A 19336-nucleotide genomic window follows, 5' to 3' on the forward strand; every position below is an offset into this window, starting at 1 on the left:
GGGTGGTAAGCCTTTTGGGCAGGGCCTTGTTGACAGCAATAACTTGGTAGAGTCGCAACTGTTCAGGGTCCTGTTCTTAGCTTTGCTGATTAGTCTGGAGTCTTGATTTTTGTCAGTGGACTTCCACTGGATGGGGCTCAGGAATGGACCCCAACCAAACAGAATGTCACTTTATTCATTCACTGTGACTAATACAACTGATAGGCAGGATGGAAATACTATTGTTGGGTAGTCATTCCATTTATATATCATAAAGGAGACTTTCCCTGCTAATTCAAAGTCTAATCGGAAGTAAAGGGAGTCAGCTGGGTGGGCGTCATGGTCACGGTGATTGAACGATGCTGGTCAGATGGACCTCGTTGCATCATACAGCTGGCTGTACCTGGGTCAACTGGTTGTGGCACCCGTTCATCTTTAGATTGGGTGCTCACATTGTCAACTTTTCTTTTTTTTTTTTCTTTAATAGAATCCTTGCGGATCCCCCCTTTTCTGTTAAGACATCTTTTCCAGGTAGATCATAGTGCCATGGATTAGATTACAGTTTATTTTAGTCACCTTCCAGCCTTGAGGACAGGGTAGCCTACCATGTACCTTGAGTGAGAGAGGAACAAAAGAGAGCCCAGGACAGGGAATTTCCTTTGGTCCTAGTCATAGCCTCGCCTCTCTGGAGAAGAATGAGAGAGAAGGTGAGGAGTTTTAATGTCTGAAGAGCACTGTATGTCAACTTGTTCTTTTTATAAATGTAATACCAATCCTTTCCATTGTGTTTTCTGAATTTTCCTCAATCAGTGGAAAATTCTCCATCATTTTTCATAGTTATAATAATAACTGTCAGAGTTTGAGGGCTCCATTTTCATTCCCTCCTATGACTCAGTGAGTGAATCAATTGAGAAATATGCACTGGTCTCAGCTAGGGTTCCAGATGTGAGCTCTGATACTGGGAAAGCTAAAAACAGAGATGGCGATTTGGACCCGGGGCTAAGGTAGGAGCTCCTGCCACCTGAATTGAGCTGATTTATATCTAGCTGTGGGAGGCGGAGCAGCCTCACAGTGCTGCCTCCAGGGTTGCCCCTTGTGGGGGGAGGGGCGGGAGAGACCCAGCAGCCTTTGGGCAGGCATGTCAGGAGAGAAGGCCGTATTTTGGACCCGCAACACGTTGCTCCCTTCCTCTGGAGGAAGGAAGGGTCATTCCGATGTCAGTCATAGCTGTAATCGGGCAGACTGAGTGAGGAGGGAGAGAACATGGAGGAGAGTTTCTTCCCAATGTTCCAGAGATGAGAAGTCCTTGACTATGTGGATCCAGGAGGAAAGGTTAATAGCTTGTTAAGTTTGAGTAACCTTTTGTTTGAGTAACCAGGCATTACTCAAATTCTCCTAACAACTTTGGAAGTGGGCACTGTGCTCCCACTTTATAACTGAGGAATTTGAGTAATTTGTCCAGGGTCATCCAGATCTGTGTAGGAGAGAAGGAACATAAACCCAAGTTCCCCTGGCTCCAAAGCCCAGGCCGCCTATGAGAAAATGTGTGTGCTGCTGTCCCTTCCTTAAGTTTACTGTAGGTGTAAAATACTCTCTGTCATCTGAGGTACTAGATCATAAATATACAGACCTTAGTTATGCTCCATAGAGGAAGCACAGTTTCCATCTAGGATGATCCTTTATCATGTGGTCCCCATACAGCCGTGAGCTCTCTCCTCTGGATGCCCATGAGTTCCTGTCTCTCGCATGTGAGGACCGAGGATGCCCCGTGTTTAGCAGCCTGTTGTGCTTGCTTCACCCCTTTCTCTACAAGGTGGGTGGGCACCAAAGTGCCTGTTGTTTTTGTCCATATATTTCCTGTAACACATGCCTGAACTCAGGCTTTCTGGGAATACTTATTTAACTGAATAAATTTAAGTGACTACTTTTCATCCACTTTAGAGTTCAAGAGAGAAGAAAACTGGACGGAGAGAAAAGGCCAGCAGGGAAAAATAGAATAAAGTGGCAGCGGGATGAAGGAGAGGGCAGAAGAGTGATGGTAATAAGAAGGGGGAAGACAAGAAATTTTAAAAAGGAGAAGAAAAAGGAAGTCACAGCAGGCATTGAAGTGGCCCAGGATGTAGTGCTTCCTCCCCCTGAGATGGTTCTAACCCTTACTGAGTGGCTCTGACCACCCTTGTCTTGTGGTGGTACTTGGTGGAGGTGTCACCATCTCAGTGGCCAATGTGGCCTCTTTTGTGGCCAGAGTGTCATTTATAATTCATCACTCCACATTGCAGCCACCCAGACAAGAAATGCCCTCAACAGGCAAGTACTTTGGCAGCTGAGAAGATTAAAGCATCTGGTTTCTATTTTTAGCCTGTTGTTAGCACTGCCTAAAACCGATTGGTTCTAGGTAATCATTTGCTACTATTTCTATTTTAACTATATGTCTCGTTAAACTGTTCTCTGATCATTTAACTTTCTTTAATTCTTAAATTTTAAGTTCTAATTAAGGCTTTATGTACCTCCAATTTGAAAACGTATTACAAGTTTACATAAGAGATGTCACTGATGAAATGAGTTTTCATTAATTCACTTGTCCATGGATGATGGTATGTTTTTAAATTAAAAGAAGAGTAACAAATAGTTGGTATTCATTAAGTGGTAAAAAGGAGAGTGAGTGTCATATTTAAAGGCCAGAAATTCAAATAATGTTAAGGGCAGTTCAAAGTGAAATTTTGTTGGCAGATTCACTAAGCAGACAACCCTTGAGTTTAGTCAGCAAAAAATCAAAGCAGTTGATTCTTTGAGGGTCAGAGAGTGGGGTGTCAGCGATCCAAGGGCCACGTGTGTTTATTGAAGCAAGAAAGAAGTTAGCTGGCCATGAGGCCTATCTTAGAGTCCACAGTGGGGAGGCCTCGGGAAGCGGCAGGATGAGCAAAAGATGGAAAATGGTAGGGCCAGTGTGGGGAAAGATGGGCAGGAACTTGGGGAACATATGAAAATGGCAAGAGGTAAGAGCAACGGTATTGGAAGTGGTTGGAAAAAGGAATGAGGGGGGAATTAAAGCAGGTCGGAGTACACCATCCTACCTCAGAGGTTTGTTGAAAAGAACCCAAGAATTGTTTACTTTCTGGGCCATGCATAGCTGGGAGGGTTTCTCTCGTCAAGGAAAATACAGTCTAGTAATGGAGGTGACCTGTACGCAGACACTTAGGGAACAAGGCAATGTGCGGCTGGTACAGACGTCTGGCAAAGGCCAGTTGCAGGGTCACCAAAGGGAGGCAGAGATTCAGTGCTTTCTTTTTCCCAGTTCTTTGATGGAAATTATTGTTTTATTTTTTTTTTTGCTTTCTTTTTCCCAGTTCTTTGATGGAAATTATTGTTTTATTTTGTTTTTTGTTTTTTTAAAATTCTTGGCAAGTCCTTGACACGACTAGATACCCAGTGTATGTTTGGTGAGCTGAACTTTGAGGAAGAGTGGCCATATGGTGGGATAGCCGAGCTCCTTCCATTATATTGCTGCCAGTACTGTATATTTATTTCCTATGCTGTCTGTGGCATCACCAGTGACTTTATATCAAGTGAATCAGTTAATCATTAGCTGTCCAATGGCAGTTTGCTTGCTCCCCTAGGCTCAGTCACTTTCTCTCAGCCAAAGCATTAAAAACATTTATAAGAATTTTTGGATTAGAAAAGGTCCTATGGATCGTTGATAGGGGCTCCTGCTTTCCCCAGTTACAAAGCTTAGGCCCTCAGTGGCTAGATGAGTTGTCTGATGTCTAATTCATAATAGATGTTGACTGACAGCCCACATTGAGCCTGTCAGAGAGCTAGTCAGTGTCTGGTCCTGGATTAGGGAATAGATGTCTTCACTTCGACTCCAGGTATTCTTGGAAGGCCCATCACATCTAAAAGAACAACTATTAATTTTTAAATATTTATTTCCCAGAATTCCATAATACTTTTCTCTCACTGGTATATTTCTGTGGCATTAGCTACTTGATACAATTGCAAGATGGAATCATCATAGTAGGAGGTAGTCATAGGAAGCCTATTTTTGCTGTAAAGGGAAATGGTGTCGTGTGGGGTGGCCGAGATGTTCATTCATTGAATAAACAAGTCAGGACTATGTGCGCATTATGTACTAATTATAGGGACTTTCCTCTTCCATTATGTATAGGTGCCCCTCTGCCTCCTCCTCTTCTCATAGAATTTAGAGCCCCGGGAACTAGTTGCATCAGAGAGTAACTTCTGCCTGGTACTGGGGGAATGGTCCAATTCCAATGTAATACAGAAAGAAAAAAAAAACAGTAAGAGAAAGGAAGTTGCATCTTGACTTAGTGGGGTTCTGGGTTGAGTAGATTTTTTTTTTTCTTTTAAAGCTTACATATTGAAAAAATTAAATTATATACTCTTTAGGACTAAGGAATTACATAAAAAAACCCAAAGGACTTTTCCCTCCACGTTGAGATAGAGTAGCTTTAATGCTTAACGGCTCATTAGATAACCTTTTAGGCAACTGTAAGATGTGAGTCTTGAGAGTGACACTCGATGCGAGCTAATCTGCCCAGTTGCCATTCATTCTGCCATCAGGGTTTAGAGAAACTGGAGTCAGAATAAAGGAGAGGGGGGAAATGAGAGATGGCGACAGACAGGCTGAGCTTTGGGGGAGAAACAAAAGTGAGAAAATAAACATAAAGCTTTAGAGAAAATAGACATTTTAGGATGATAATACCTCAGAAGCAGTTGCCAAGTTTCGCAAGAAATCACAGTGCTGTGCCTCACTTTATTGTCCATATCTGCATATTTTTGTGAATTTTTAATAGACATATTTGTTATTATAGCATCCCCAAAGCAGGTCTGAGCTCTTGTGTTTGCTGCTTAATATAATAACTTCCCGAAGATAAAAGTAACTCACGGATAAAGGTGACTAAGCACCAGCCTGTGTTATTGTTGAAACGCCAACAATTAGAGTCTTTATTCATGTTTTCATCCAGGTGGTGACTGTGGTAGGTTAGACAGTTAAAAAAATGTTAGCATTTCTAATATGTATGAAATAGCTTTGTAAACAACCTAGTTCTACCCATCTTTATGAGGCTAGACCGCTTTGTTATCTTTGAAATGGAGTAAAAACTGATACTAAATGACACAGTTTCCTCTTGGTCTTACTTTGGAACTGTGTAAAGCCTCAGCTTTAAAAAAAAAATGAGCTGTTTCTGACATAACAATAATTTATAATATGATAATAACAAATACCTAAAGAGTTCTTTGCCGGCACTAATTAATATTCTGAATATTAATATTTTACATATATTAATTAAGCCTTACAACCACCCTAAGGGCTTACATCTTTTATAGATGAAGAAGGTAAGTTAGTGGGTGGGTCCAAGATTTGGATTCATGCAGACTCCAGATTCTGTGCTTTTAACTACCACACTGTGCTGTATTAATTCTAAAACAAACTGAACCAAAAATGCACACTCTCTCACCATCAAGCTCTAAATATTGCTTTGCAGACAACCCTTACGATGCTATTGGACTACTTGATATGTGTTGCAATTATATATATCTTTTTCAACAGATAATATTATTTTCTTGAATTTCTCTCGAAGAGAAAAATACAAATTTCTTTTAAGAACCCAAGCTTAAAATTTACACTTAGGAAGAAGCAGTGTCTGTGCTAAAGGTAATTGCTCTCCTTGGGCTTTTTGGCTATATTATTTTTATTCATTAAAAATAAATGTTTTTGTGGGCTCTTAAAAGGGACCAGCCTTTAGGAGAGGGAATATGTTTCTGATGCTTCTCTCTGTTTCCTCTGCTTGCCCACAGAAGTCTTCATTCTGCATTTAGAACTTTCCAAACAGTGAACTCTCTTTCTTGACTGTCTTATTAAATGATATCTCCAGGGTGAGTTAATTTGCCTCTCATGGATGTCACTGCCCCTCTTCTGGCATGTACCCCTAATGTCAGACATGAAAGTTGAAATTAAAAGAATTTAAGAAATGGTAACTAACTTTTTGCTTTGAAAATTCCTCTCCATAATTGGTTACTTGATATAAATTTTTATTCATTGCAAATCTCATCAGCGGAACTGTTTTCAAGCTCTCATGATTTCTTCAAGCTACTCAAAAGAAGCAGCTTCTTTCTTGGGCCCCTATTCCTTCCTATGGCCCCCACACTATTGCACACAGGTTGTGCTGTGTGTGACTCCAGGAGTGGCTGCCCGGAGTTGAGCAGTGTTGCTTGGCCACCTGGACACCTGATGTTTTTTTTGCCATTAGATGTCTCAATTTTTCCCATTAGAGCATACTAACGAACTAATAACCATATTATGGGGCTCAGTTTTCACTCTGAGACAAGAACAAATACAACCTCACCACCTGGAGGGTGGACAGAGGGTCCATTGGTATGTTTTTGTTGTCTGTATACATTTTTCTTGGACCATGATGATTCCGAAATGTATGACAAGAATCGCAATTAGAACTGTCACAGATTTGTTTACTGTGCTATCATTTTTAAGGTTTCTTCAAACCCTTTGTTTTACAAAAACATGCTAACCTTTGTAAAAGACTTGACAGTTATTATTAATCCTGTTTTTCATTTGAGTCCAGAGGCCCCAGGAAGCGGCTGGCCCAAGGTTATAGAGGCCAGCCAGGTAGCCTGTGGACCTTGACCCACAGGATGGAGAAGGAGCCAATGCTCCTCAGCCTGGTCCACACTGTAGTTGTGTAGGACTGGTTCCTTGGATGCTAAGAAGAGGTGAGTGGAGTGGTGAGAAAATCAGGTTATATATACCTTCATTTTTCAACTCTAAAGAACAAAGGAAAATCAGCCTTTCAGTCTGTAAAGCCTGAGTATAAAGTTACCTTTACTCGCATTGCATGTACTTGCTGTAAATAAAGAAGAGGAACCAGTTGGGGTCATTCTTTGGAACCATCAATTGTGGATGCTAACACCTATTGTGACTGACTTAGTACTCTTTTTCTCTTGGATTTTCTTTAGCTTTCATCTTTACGCCTTTTCCCATACATTCATCTGCAGAGATTAAATGCTATGTGCTAGGCACTGTGCTAGGTGCCAGGGATCAAAGATTAATGAGCCGCTGAGTTTATGTCACGTTCTATTGGAAAAAAATTAGACTTTGTCAAGAGCTTTTATCATTTATGCTCTGCTGTCAATTCTGAGACTTCATCTGAGTTTTATACTAGTTTTGTAAGAAGCAACTGTTACCATATCCTTTTTGTCTTCTCCCTTCTCGTTTATTTCCCTTCTCTAACATTTTTTTCTTTATCCTTTCTCTGTACTTTAACCTAAATATTTACCAGCACTGACTAACTCTGCATGCAGAACTCAGATTTTAAAAGGTGTCTGATTTCTGGTCTCTCTCTTGCTAAGTCAAACAAAATATTAAATCTCTTTTTGTGTCTTCTTATTCACAAAAGCCTCATGTATTTTGACTCTATTTCAGGTATTTTCCAAAATGAGTCATCGATCATTTCTGATGAAATGTTTCCATTAAATTGTGGTATTTTTAAAAATCTGTTTTAACCTCTATGATTATTTTATAGAATTTTAAGATTTAAATTGTAGATTAACATTCAGAAGTTTTTTATTTTATGGGAGCAGAGGTCTAGTAAATACTAGTATCTATTACTCAGAGACCGCACATTTCTTATTTTGTGTGACGTAGGTGAGATCTTTCCTTTTCTTCACAGAGTCCGTCCGGGGAAGCTAAACCACTTTCATATGCTGCTGTCCTTGTTGCCTTTTTTTCCTACATTTTTGTGCATTTTATTGAGATGAAATGTTTACTAAGCATACTATTGATCTCTAGATCTATATCAAGGAAATATATATATATATATATATATATATATATATATATATATATATATATATATATATTTTACATTTGTGTGTTTGCAGGACTTTGTATTGTAGTTCTCCTGGGAATTAACTTTTCTTGTAACAAAAACTTAGGCACACAGGGCATTTGCTGACTACAGGTTTGGAAAGGTTTGGAAAGTTTGACTTCATGTTCTGCTTGGTATTAAGAGCAGGAGTTGAGAGAGTAAGGCAGTGGACCTCTTTTGATTTTGTGGGTACAGTACAGGAACATTTAGCCAGCCCTGGGAATCAGTTTCTCATGGCAGTTTTTATACCACAGCATATGTATTATCTTTTTTCGTTTATTTTCCTTCTGTTAAAGAAGGTAAAAGGTTTTCCTGCTGTCAGTGATGCTGCTGGAGTTGGATTAGGGGGGTTAACTGTAATGTTTTCTGTTGAAGTTGGTTGGGAGTGAGGATTAGATTTGAAAGTGATAATTAGATATGGTTTGCATTAATTACATCTAAATAGATATACATGAAATAACTTTGATAATTAAAAGAAGTGGCACTTGTAACTCAAAGAACACTTTTGATGAAATCAAAACAGTCTGTTCTGGCACACCAGCCCTTCAGTAAACACTTTCTGAATGCCCAGTGAAAGCCTGGAACTGTAGTTGTTACAGAATAAAGAGTAAGCATGACCTTCAGTGACTACGATTGCATGATCTCTTCCCTGCCTTTCCTTTATCTACCTTTTCCTATTTCCTAAACGTACTGACCAACCTCTCTTGCTCCTGAACATACCATTCATTCATTTCTTTAGTAGTCATTCATTCACTCCGTATTGAGGGCCTAATGTATAGCAGGCCCTGTGGATACAGTGATCAAAAGGATAGACATGGCCTCTGCCTTCTTGAAGCAATTTGCCCAGGTAATGAGATCTTTACAGCACAGTGCGAGAAGTGCTGTGATTGCAGAAGCTGAGAGTGCAATGGGAGCAGCCGAAGGGAAGGTTTTCTGGAGGAGGTGACTTTTGAGCTGAGATCAGGGGTGAGGAGGAGGGGAGGGAGGGTTGGGCAAGGTGAGAGGCAGGGATATTAGTTAAATGGCTTTTGAAGTTGTCCAGGCGAAATGAATGGCGGCCTGAACTTAGATGCAGAGAGGGAAATGAATGGATTTAAGAAAGACTCAGGAGGTAGAATTAATAAATGGAGGAGATCAATTCTATTTAGGTGGGTGTAAGAGAGAGGTGCAGTTCTCTGGTTTCCTGCCTGAACAACTGGATTGTTGAAGGGCCCTACCTTTCAATAAGAGACCTAGTAAGAGGACTAAGTGAGGGGGAAGATGATGCACTCTGTTATGGACAGAGTGAAATTTAGGTGTCTGTGGTTTATCCTGTTGAGGATTCCAGTAGACATGGGAGTATTTGGGGATTCAAGAGAGACATATGGGCTGGAGAAAAATATTTGGAAGTCATCAGCTGATATTTGGAGGCACAGGAGAAAGAGGGATCCCTTGGCATATAATGTGGCATGAGAAGAGAAGCTGGCCTGGCATGGCCCCCAGAAGGGCACCACTTTAGAAGGGGCAGGTGGCAGAGGATTACCTCTTAAAGAAGAGGGGTAAAGAGTGATCAGAAAAGTACAGATGACAAGAGAATGTGGTATCAGGGAGTCAAGAAGAAAGAGCAGAGAATGATGCATAGTGTCAAATGTCTCCAAGAGCTATGGCAGGCAGAGACTGGATATGGTTCATTGGCTTCAACAAACATGGAGATAGTTGGGTGACATGGTCAGATCAGTTGTTGTGCAGTGTTAGGGATGTGCCATGTTTCATGGCATAACAGCAAGATTAAGAAATGGAATATAACTTTAGACATTCTCTGGAATGAAAATTTTGAAAACAAATCCTGTCATCCTTCCCTTTCTCTTATGACTCCATAGGTGGGAGAATTAGTAGGCACCAAAGAAAAACTTGCTTACGTGAAATTTTTTTAAACCTATAGTTGGTGATTTGTTTTCTGCGTTTGGAAAACATTGTTTAGTTTGCCGTTGAGTAGGCTAAGGTTTTTATTAATCAGAGTTGCACAGTTACTTTGACTTTTGGTCCACATCAGAGTTTCCTTTTTATTATAAACATGTATTTTAGAGAAAGTGGTTACATAATAGGAGCTGAAAATAGCTCAGTTCCTAGGGACCAGGCATAATCACATTTATTCTTATTTTGATGATCCTTTGCTGTGTAATGCTACCAGTTCTCGGGTCTTTCTACTCTTGAAGTTGTGTGTATCCCATCTGGCCCCACAGGATCTCTTGTTTTATAAAAGCAAACTGGTGTTATGTTTTATTCTCAACTTAAACTAAATTGAAATTAATTCTGTTTTGAGACTTTTGAGAATTTTAAAACACACTCTGAGATAATTGGTCACACCCTCGGGTGTTGCATAAGAAAATATAGCTCTGGTTCTACATTTTCCATTGTCCCCAAAGATCTGACTCATAGTAGCATCTTAAATAGTACATAGTATTATTGGTGATAGAAAAGTGTATATGTCCACGGAAGACACTTTCTTTGGAGTGATGAAGTTTTTACTTAAGTCCACCAGGAAAGAAACTGTTCAAGTCAGGTTTTTTGTTTGGGAGGCAACATAGGTTGTTGGGGAAAGAGGCAATCTGGGAGTATATTTCTCTCTTTCGTTAAATAACCTTGTTTAACCTCTCGGTTTTACCCACTGGGAAAACATGAATGATATTTATATTTACTGCCTCTTTAGTAGTATGAAACAACCAAATACAGTGTGTGTGTAGTTACTTTTTTTTAAATAAGAAAGATGACATTGTAGTATCCTAGCGTAATTTATTCATGCTCCATGCTGGTTGGGCTTGTAGTTCTTTATTAATTCTGTAATTTCAAATGCATATGTCTAAGAATATTAAAACAAATAACAAGATTTAGAGTAATGACTGTGGCCTTTTTAAAACACAGTCATAAATTTAAATCTCTTTTGGGAAAGAAGACAGGCTAATTGTATCTTTATATTTAAGATAGTTCTTTTACTATATAGGATCTTATTATGTATTTGGTAAGCCATCAGTGATTTGGAAGTAGGGGCAGTTTATCATATATGCTTTCTACTAAAGAGAAATTTGTCAACTCTAATTCGTACCTTTGAGCTTTTTTCTTGCTACTATATTGGGTAAACAGCTTGATGGAAAAAAGAGGTAATATCTAGCATGCATTGAGCCTTTCATGCTGGACAGGCACCGTACTAATCACTTTACATGTATTAACTCAATTTGATGAAGGTAGCTCTATTATTATCTTTATTTTATAGAAAAATTTGGGACACAGGTTAAATAACTTGGCTAAGCTCGTACAGTCTGGGAGTGAGTTAGACTGGGGTTCCATCTCTAGCAGTATGACTTCAGAGCTCACACTCTTTACTAAACTAGATTTATTACTATTGATTAAATATGTGTGCTTAATTCATTTGTGTAACTCTTAATAGTAAATACTTGAAAATGTTAGTCTAGTGGCCAGTGAACTCTTTGGCTTAAGATAATAAGCAAAAAGGTGCTCAACCCATAGTCAGGAAGAATACAAATTAAAATTAATGCAGTACCAGTTTTTTTATTTTACCATCTTGATTGAAAAAGTTAAATAAATTCATAGCATCGAAAGCTGGCAAGGGTGAAAGGAAAAGAACACATACTCCTATGTGACTGGTGAGAGTAAAAAATAGCTTCAAATTTTAGATAAAGTATATGGCTGTATTTATTAAAATTTTCAATACATGTGCAATTTGAACACCTAGGAATTTATAGACGTAAAATCGCCAGTACATAAGGATATATGTACAAGGATTTTCTTTTTTAATGGTGCTATTTGTAATGGTAAAAAACCTGGAAACCATTTGGAAGTTGGAGAATGCTTGAGGAAATATGTCACAGACATAATACTGGAGTTTTGAGAACTAACAAACTAAACTCTTTTCTTTTCCTCCTAGATGTAAAACCAGTTTGAAAATAGGATCCAAGAGATAGACACAGGGAGATCAAAAATGTAGTCTTTATTAATGATAAAGCTGATTGACCACATCCCTGGGGAGGAGGGAGTGAGGGGCACAAAGTGAAGGGAATGTGGAAATTCTCCTTTCACATTTTCCCTCTTGGGGAATGGAATGAAAATTGTTTTACCCTTATCGAAATCTAAGAAGTGGATTTTAACACACATTATGAAATATTAGTCAGCTTTAAAAAGTATAAATTAGCTAAGAATGAATAAACATGAAAAGATGTCTATGACATTTTAAGTGAAAAATGGAGTTACAGGATAATTTTTATACCATGATTATATTAAACAAAAAAAGAAATTAGAGTATATGTTTTAGTACTTGTGTCAATTTTTATATAAACTTAGAAGAATGGTGGTTGGTGTTTTTAGAAGGTTGGGGATGGAGGGACTATATGTTTTTGTTCACTGCACTTTTTTGTATTGTTCAATTTGTTTAAATGAGCATAGATTAATTTTATAATAAATATAAATTAGAGAGAGGAAAAGATGGCCTAGATGATAGAGGCTCTGTTCATCTCTCTTTCGACCAAATCTAAGTTATAACAGAAACATGAAGCAAACAGCAAGGAAAGTCTCCTGGGATTTAGAGGAATAGAAGCGTTATAACTAGGGAGAGAAATAATTAACCAACCTGCAATGGTAGAAGGTAGGACAGGCAAAGATGTGAGGCTGCCTGGTCCCAAGCAGCTGAGTGGGACAGAGGCTGCGGCAGCTGCAGATGCCTCTTTAAAGGGGCCCCTGAGCGGATTTTCGTGGTGACGGACCTGCTCGCTCTGAGCACAAGCACTGGATTTGCCTCTCTGAAGGCACCAAGGACTTAGAAGAGGACAGAGTTGTCGGAGTGAGGACCAGAGGTGGATCTTTCTCCAAGAGAGAAGTGCTGGTGGTGTCTGTCGTTCCTGTTGAGCCCTCCTGCCTCCAAGTGAGCGGACTCAGTGCCACCAGAGCGGAGACATCATCAAACTGGATAACAGAGGTCCCTCTGCCCAGAGGATTCCCTGAAACTCCACCTCCCTTGACTCGCGGCCCCACCCAAGCTACATCCAGGTGTATCCTTGGCGAGTCAGGTGCTCCTTGCTGACTGGTGGCAGTTGACCGCAGTGTCTAGTGTGGCCTCTTGAGGCAACTATAAGCATAGCATCTGTGGATTGCTTGCTGAATCTTAATGGGTGGCCCTGGAGGGGCACAGGCTGGGGCTAAACTTGGCCTTCAGCTGAACCCCTCTAAGGACTGAGCCACTAGACACCTACTACACAAAGCCGAACTAATAAGACCGAGAGACTTAGGAGCTTTCCTGAGTTCATAGAAACAGACACAGAAAGGCAGCCAAAATGGAAAGACAAAGAAGCAGAAACCATATGAGAGAACAGAACAGAGATCCAGAAATAATGGAGTCAAGCAATCCAGCAAATGCAGAGTTCAAAAGACTGGTTATAAAGATGCTCAATGAACTTAAGGGAAGAGTAGATGAAATTAGTGAGAACTTTAACAAAGAGATAAAAACCATAAAAATGGAAAGAGAAATTATAAAAGGGAACCAGTCAGAAATGAAGAACACATTATATGAGATGAAAAGTATATTAAATGGAATAAACAGAGTGAATAAAGAAGAGGAGCGAACTACTGATATAGAGGATGGGGAAGCCGAGGACACTTAATCAAAATGGCAAGAAAAAAGAAGCCAAGACTATAATAATAATTTAAGGAGCCTATGGGACACACTACTGAAGGGAAAACAAGATGTTGAAGAGCTGTTTGAAGAAATAATGATGGAAAACTTCCCTCACCTGACGAAGGAAGTAGACATACAACCCCAGGAAGCTCAGAGAGTCCCCAAAAAGATGAACCCAAAGACACCCACACCAAGACACATCATAACTAAAATGCCAAAGGTTAAATACAAAGAGAGAATCTTAAAAGCAGCAAGAGAAAAGCAGTTAAGTTACTTACAAGGGAGCACCTATAAGACTGGCATCTGATTTCACGTACATGTGGAACCTAAAGAACAAAATAAACAACAATGGAAGTGGAAATAAACTCATAGATACAGAGAATATTTTGAGGGCTACTACATGGGTGGGGAGTTGGAGGGAATGGCAAAATGAAAGGCAAAGGGATTAAGAGGTACAAATGGATAGTTGCAGAATAGACATGGAGATGTAGAGTGTAGCAGGGGGAAGATGGTTAATAGTTGTAATAAATATGTAAGGGGGAAGAGGGTTACAAGAATTAGTGGGGTGATCGCTTTGTGAGTTGTGTGGATCTCTGATCACTATGCTATACAACTGAAACTGGTATATTATTGTATGCCAATTAAAATTGAAAAAAACTTATTGACTTGTACAATGTAAATACAAGCAACTAATTGTCTGTTATATTTCAATAAAGCTGGAAAGTTCCTTAAAAAATTAGATTTAAAAAAATCCTCTATGGATTCTTTTGATTGACTTCATTTAGGTACAGTTTTACTAGATGCCTGGAAGAAGGACCTGAAACTTTTATGTTACATTCAGTCCTATAAATATAAGAGGATTAATAGTTGGATTAGCTTATGTGACTGACTTTTCACCTGTTCTTTATGAATCAGTTGGTTTCCCTCTTCATTTTTAAACCTTCTGTAGAAAGTTAGGGATGCCGTGTGCTAAACCTTTTTCATTGCTCTTCTGCCAGTTCACAAAGCAGGTGTGATGGAGTAGTGAGTGTTAGACAAAGTGTAGTCAGAGTTAATTAGCCAGCACGTATGTCAAAAAAGAATAAGGACCACATAGTTCACTTTGGGCATGAGGTTTTGAATCCATTTGTAAGGTGGAAGCAGATCCGTCTGCACAGTTAGACTCTGGCCATAGGCTACCTATGACTTCTGTCTCTGTGGACCGGTTTCTTTACCCACAAGATAAGGGGCATGGACCAGATAACTGCTGATAGCCTATGATTCTCTTGTCTATTCTATGCTTGATTTAAAATCTTTATTCTAAAAATATGCATGTCAATCTACCTCTTACCTCCCAGATAGCAGTGTGAGAAGTTGAAGCTGTCATTCTCGGCCCTGGATGCAGATTAGAATTACTTGGGGACCTTAAAAAAAAAGATGTCTGGCCTCCCCCCAGCCCATCTGCCCCAAATCAAAGTGGGGCCCTAGGATCAGTTCTTTTTATTTTTAATGTTTTTATAGCTCCCTGGTTGATTCCAGTGTTCAGGACTGAGGGCACTTGTCTTAGAGGGTCCTGTGTGATAGCTAACTAGCATGTGATGCTGCATTGAGGAGTCTGTGTAGCAGCTTGTTAGTTCACTTGACAGTTTGTGGCTAACCTAATATAGTAAGTCCTCACTTAACATTATTGATAAGTTCTATAATTTTAAACGAAATGGTATGTAACAAAATTAATTTTACTGTAAGCTAATAGAAATAAGAGTTTAGTTCCTACATTACAATGAAATGACTTGAACAAAATGACATTGTTCGAGGACCTGCTGTACTTGTGGAGTCTGATAGTTTACAAAGTCTTCCATAAGTCTACTTGGTGCTCATTACAGTCTTGTGAAGCTGATGATTTTATTAATCTATATAACCTTGTAAGTGGTGGGAGACTCTTAGTTGAGGTTACTTTCCACTGTGGAACCAGATTGAGAGAAGGTGGTTTCAGGCCCAGCTGGGTGGACTTGGATCACATGAAAAATTTTACACACACACACACACACACACACACACACATACACACATACACCCTGCTGCTGCTGGTGATCTCCATCTGTATGTAAGACTTGACATACCCAGGTCCTGGTCAAGATTACAAAGTCCATCAACTGTTGCACTTCTTTATTCAGTGGTGTTTCTTACAGCAGTGCGTGTCCTTCCCTCCCTTTGGCAGCCCAGGGTTCCTTGCTCAGACAGACCTTATTTCTAGATGGGCCTGTCTGACCCCCTGTACTGTTTTACTTCCATCCCATCTCCGAGGCTGGTGGGAAATTGCAGGAAGGCGTGCTGGATAGACCGGAATCAGGACACATTAATTTTAGTCCCAACTCGGACGCTTGGTGGCTGTGTGACCAGGCTGAGTCATTGACAGTCTCTGGGCTCTACATTCTTCATCTGGAAAACGAGATGTTGGAAATACATGAGGTGGTTGAATTGAATCAATCATCACGTAGTGACTAAGCAGATGGACTCTGGAACCTCAAGAGTCCCTGAGTTTAAATTCCAGCATTCCCCCTAACTAGGTGTATGATTTTGGGGAAAATTTCTTAACTTTTATGTGACCTAATTTATTCATTTATAAAATGAATGCCTCAAAGAGCCTCAAAAAGTTGTGAATATTAAAGGAATTATATAGGTAAAAGAACTTAGAGCCGTGCGTGGGATATAGCAAACACTCTCAATGCTAACTGCTATTATTATTATTATTATTATTATTATTGTTATTGTTATTGTTATTAAACACTTTTACCTGGATAACAATGGAATTCATTCTGATGGGGAGAGTGTATCTTCATTGGAGGTGATGGCAGCATGTTTATTGACAGTGTTTTTTAGGATTCTTTAAATAGTCCTGAATTCTATTAAGCCTTCCCTGCGTACTGGCCAAGAATTATAAGGCTGCAGCTTATGGGGTGGGTGGCAAGCTGGAGGCAGATTTTCGAAAGCTATCACCTATATATTTCAAGATTTTTCTTTATCATGGCTGAAGAGACAGCATAAATATTTTTTTCCATTATATCCATTGGAGTCAGTTTTTAAAGAGTTTTAATTCTAAATCATAACTAATCCATGAAATGATATTTACAGGATATGATAATTGTCTTTCTGTACAATTTAAGCTCTAATGAAGTATATAGGATTCTTCTATTGGGAATTGAGAGGTATTATTTCATCCCGGAGGGACTGGATGACTTACTCTGACTGGTGGAAGGAGATTTGCTATGTGAGTGTACAAAGTCCAGAGGGAAGGTTTGTGTAAGCCTCAAAGAAGAGCTGTGGAAAGGACTTTGAGCCTGGCAGCTTAATTCAAATGTCCCCCTCTACAAGATAGAGCTCTTGGGAGGCAATTGCGGGCCAGGACTAAGCATCGCAGTGTAACTCATGGTGCTGCCCTGTAGCTGAGTGTTTTAGGGTTGTGTTCTTTGTGTCTTAGTTTCCTCAGTAGGACATCGAGGGTGATAGGAAGATTCAATGAGATAATGGATATGAGGCATTTAGAAAAACAACCAGTGTTCTTTGAGCTTTGTGAACATACATGCTCAATAAATAAATGCTGATTTCTGTTACTTAAAACTTGTGTGTTTGAAACAAAGGCTAAGGAATACTGCACTTCCTAAACATGGGTAAATCCATTATAGGCTAATGAGCTTCTGACAGAGGTAGGAGCATGGAGGGAGGGGCAGCAGCTGAGAATTCCCTCTCATAAGCCGTTTGTAGTAGGCTGAGAGAGGGACCTTCAGATGATCAGGAGGCTCCAGTTTATGCTAAGACTCAGCTTTCCTTCCCCACAGACTTTGGTTTATGGCTTGCTTACTTTGCATCCGTAGGAGCAAGGAAAAAAAGGGTGTTTCATTTTGTATGTTTGAGTAGAGGATTTTTATTGGGCAGTGTTATGGGCTGACTTGTGTTTCCCCCAATTCCTATGTTGAAGTCTTAACCCCCAGTACCTCAGAATGTGACTATTTGGAGATAGTCTCTTTAAAGAGGTAATAATTAACTTACAGTGAGGTCATATAGGTGGGCCCTAATCTGCTATGATTGGTGTCCTTATAAAAAAAGGAAATTTAGACACAGACATGCACAGAAAGAAGACAATGTGAAGACATAGGGAGAAGATGGCCACTTACAAGCCATGGAGAGAGGCCTCAGAAGAAACCAACCCTGCTGGTACCTTGAATTCAGACTTGTAACCTCCAGAACTGTGAGACAATAAAGTTCTGTTGTTTAAGCACCGTGCTCCCATCCCCCTGGGTCTGTGTTACTTTGTTATGGCAACCTGAGCAAAGTGATACAGGCAGCTACTAAATTCTCCCTGAGAGATAATATTTCAGGGGAGAATGTTGGGAGTTGAGGGGAAGCATTATAATATGATTGAAAACTCAGGCCAGGTTTTAAACTCCAGCTCTACCATTCAGTAGCTTTATGAATTCAGCCACCGTACTTAACATTTTTATTCTTCACTTTCCTCATACGTAAAAGGGGAGTAAACTACTTCATAAAGTTATTGTAAAGCTTAAGTTAAATTATTTATGTAAGGTTTATCACTGTGCCTGACGCTGAGTCAGCACTCCGTAAATGCAGTTATTGTTATGAGATGAAATATCAATTAAGAGTTTGTTAGGCTATAAATCACACACATTGATTATCAGTCTTCAATAATATTTGGTTGTCTACAAGCCTGGAAAAAAGTTGGCTCATTACAGACTTAAAAGCATTTCTTGCTGACATTCCAAGGAGTTTGGAATGAAATTATAACAAGGATCTCTTTGAAAGTGCAAAGTAGCTAGAGTATGGTACAAACACTTTTTGTTTCGTGGTACAGAAAGGAATAGCATTTTTTGTACTCTTCTCCAGCCACATTTATTTGTAGGAGGCAATGCAAAAGAGTGCTGTTGGTGGAGGAGGATTGGCTTGCTTTTAAATAAGGAATTGTTTAATTAGATGGGTTTTGTCTTGGTGCACATAAAGCAGCGTTGCTGAGGAAAACATTCCAGGCCTGGACAGTTGCCTGTGTGTCAGTGGTGAGCCACTGGTAAATCACTGTAGTAGAGGAAATCATTTTGGACTGTTAATATTTGCTGTTTGTTAAAAATAGATTGCTTGCATTTCTTGATTAGGAGGAAGGCAATGTTTTTTACTTCTGGTAAAGTTCATTTTTTTCTTGGAAGAATATGAAGGCCATAGAACAGAAATTCCCAAACAATGCTTTTCTAGCAGCACATTAGAGCAGAAAGGTTTAAGACTTACATCTGAAAATTTCAGCACAGTTTGTGCTTTGGTGACATAAGAAGTCAAACCCTTGTTTTATTTTTTTGCATTGAGTTTGAAATCTTGCAAGAGCTGTGGAAATTGAGCTCTTGCTGAATCTGAGTTATGTCAGTCTTGCTGGTGTTTAAAAGTCTGATCAGAACAGCTGTGCTCTACTGTTTCCTTATGCATAAGGGCCCACACAATACTTTAATTGTGGAATGCATATCGTTGGAGATCACAAACGAAAGTGCTGCTTTCTTTGCTGTTCTAGAGGGAGTGGAGCGGTAGAAAAGCAAAACCTTTGCACATGTTCCTTTTAAATGTGAAGCATTTATTTCAGAGCTTTGTGGTGTATGTATTCAATCTCTTTGGCCATCCACATTGTTACTTTTGACATTTTGTTGCTGCTTATGAAAAATGTGTTTTTCTTTAAGATGAAACTTTTTACAGGTTGACTTCTTCCAGGTATGCCTAACTCCTCCCTAAACTTTATAGTAGGTAGGTGCTAATAAATGCAACTCTG

The 19336-nt window shown here is 39.4% G+C and overlaps 1 protein-coding gene across 5 annotated transcripts in view; it reads left to right on the plus strand.

The window, feature by feature from the left end:
• Positions 1 to 19336, plus strand: part of MBOAT1 (membrane bound O-acyltransferase domain containing 1) — a 116906-nt gene that overhangs the window by 23762 nt on the left and 73808 nt on the right. Inside the window, exons 1-2 of one of the 5 annotated variants that reach the window (XM_023532251.1) lie at positions 843 to 983; positions 1681 to 1792. The exons of 3 other annotated variants lie outside the window; for them this stretch is intronic. The gene's annotated coding sequence lies outside the window, so the exon portion shown is untranslated. Of the gene's footprint in view, positions 1 to 842; positions 984 to 1680; positions 1793 to 19336 lie in introns of those variants that run through there. One more of the 5 variants, XM_023532250.1, reaches the window with a different exon arrangement.

Source organism: Pteropus vampyrus, unplaced genomic scaffold (assembly GCF_000151845.1).
Source record: "Pteropus vampyrus isolate Shadow unplaced genomic scaffold, Pvam_2.0 Scaffold80, whole genome shotgun sequence".
Classification (NCBI taxonomy): Eukaryota; Metazoa; Chordata; class Mammalia; order Chiroptera; family Pteropodidae; genus Pteropus; species Pteropus vampyrus.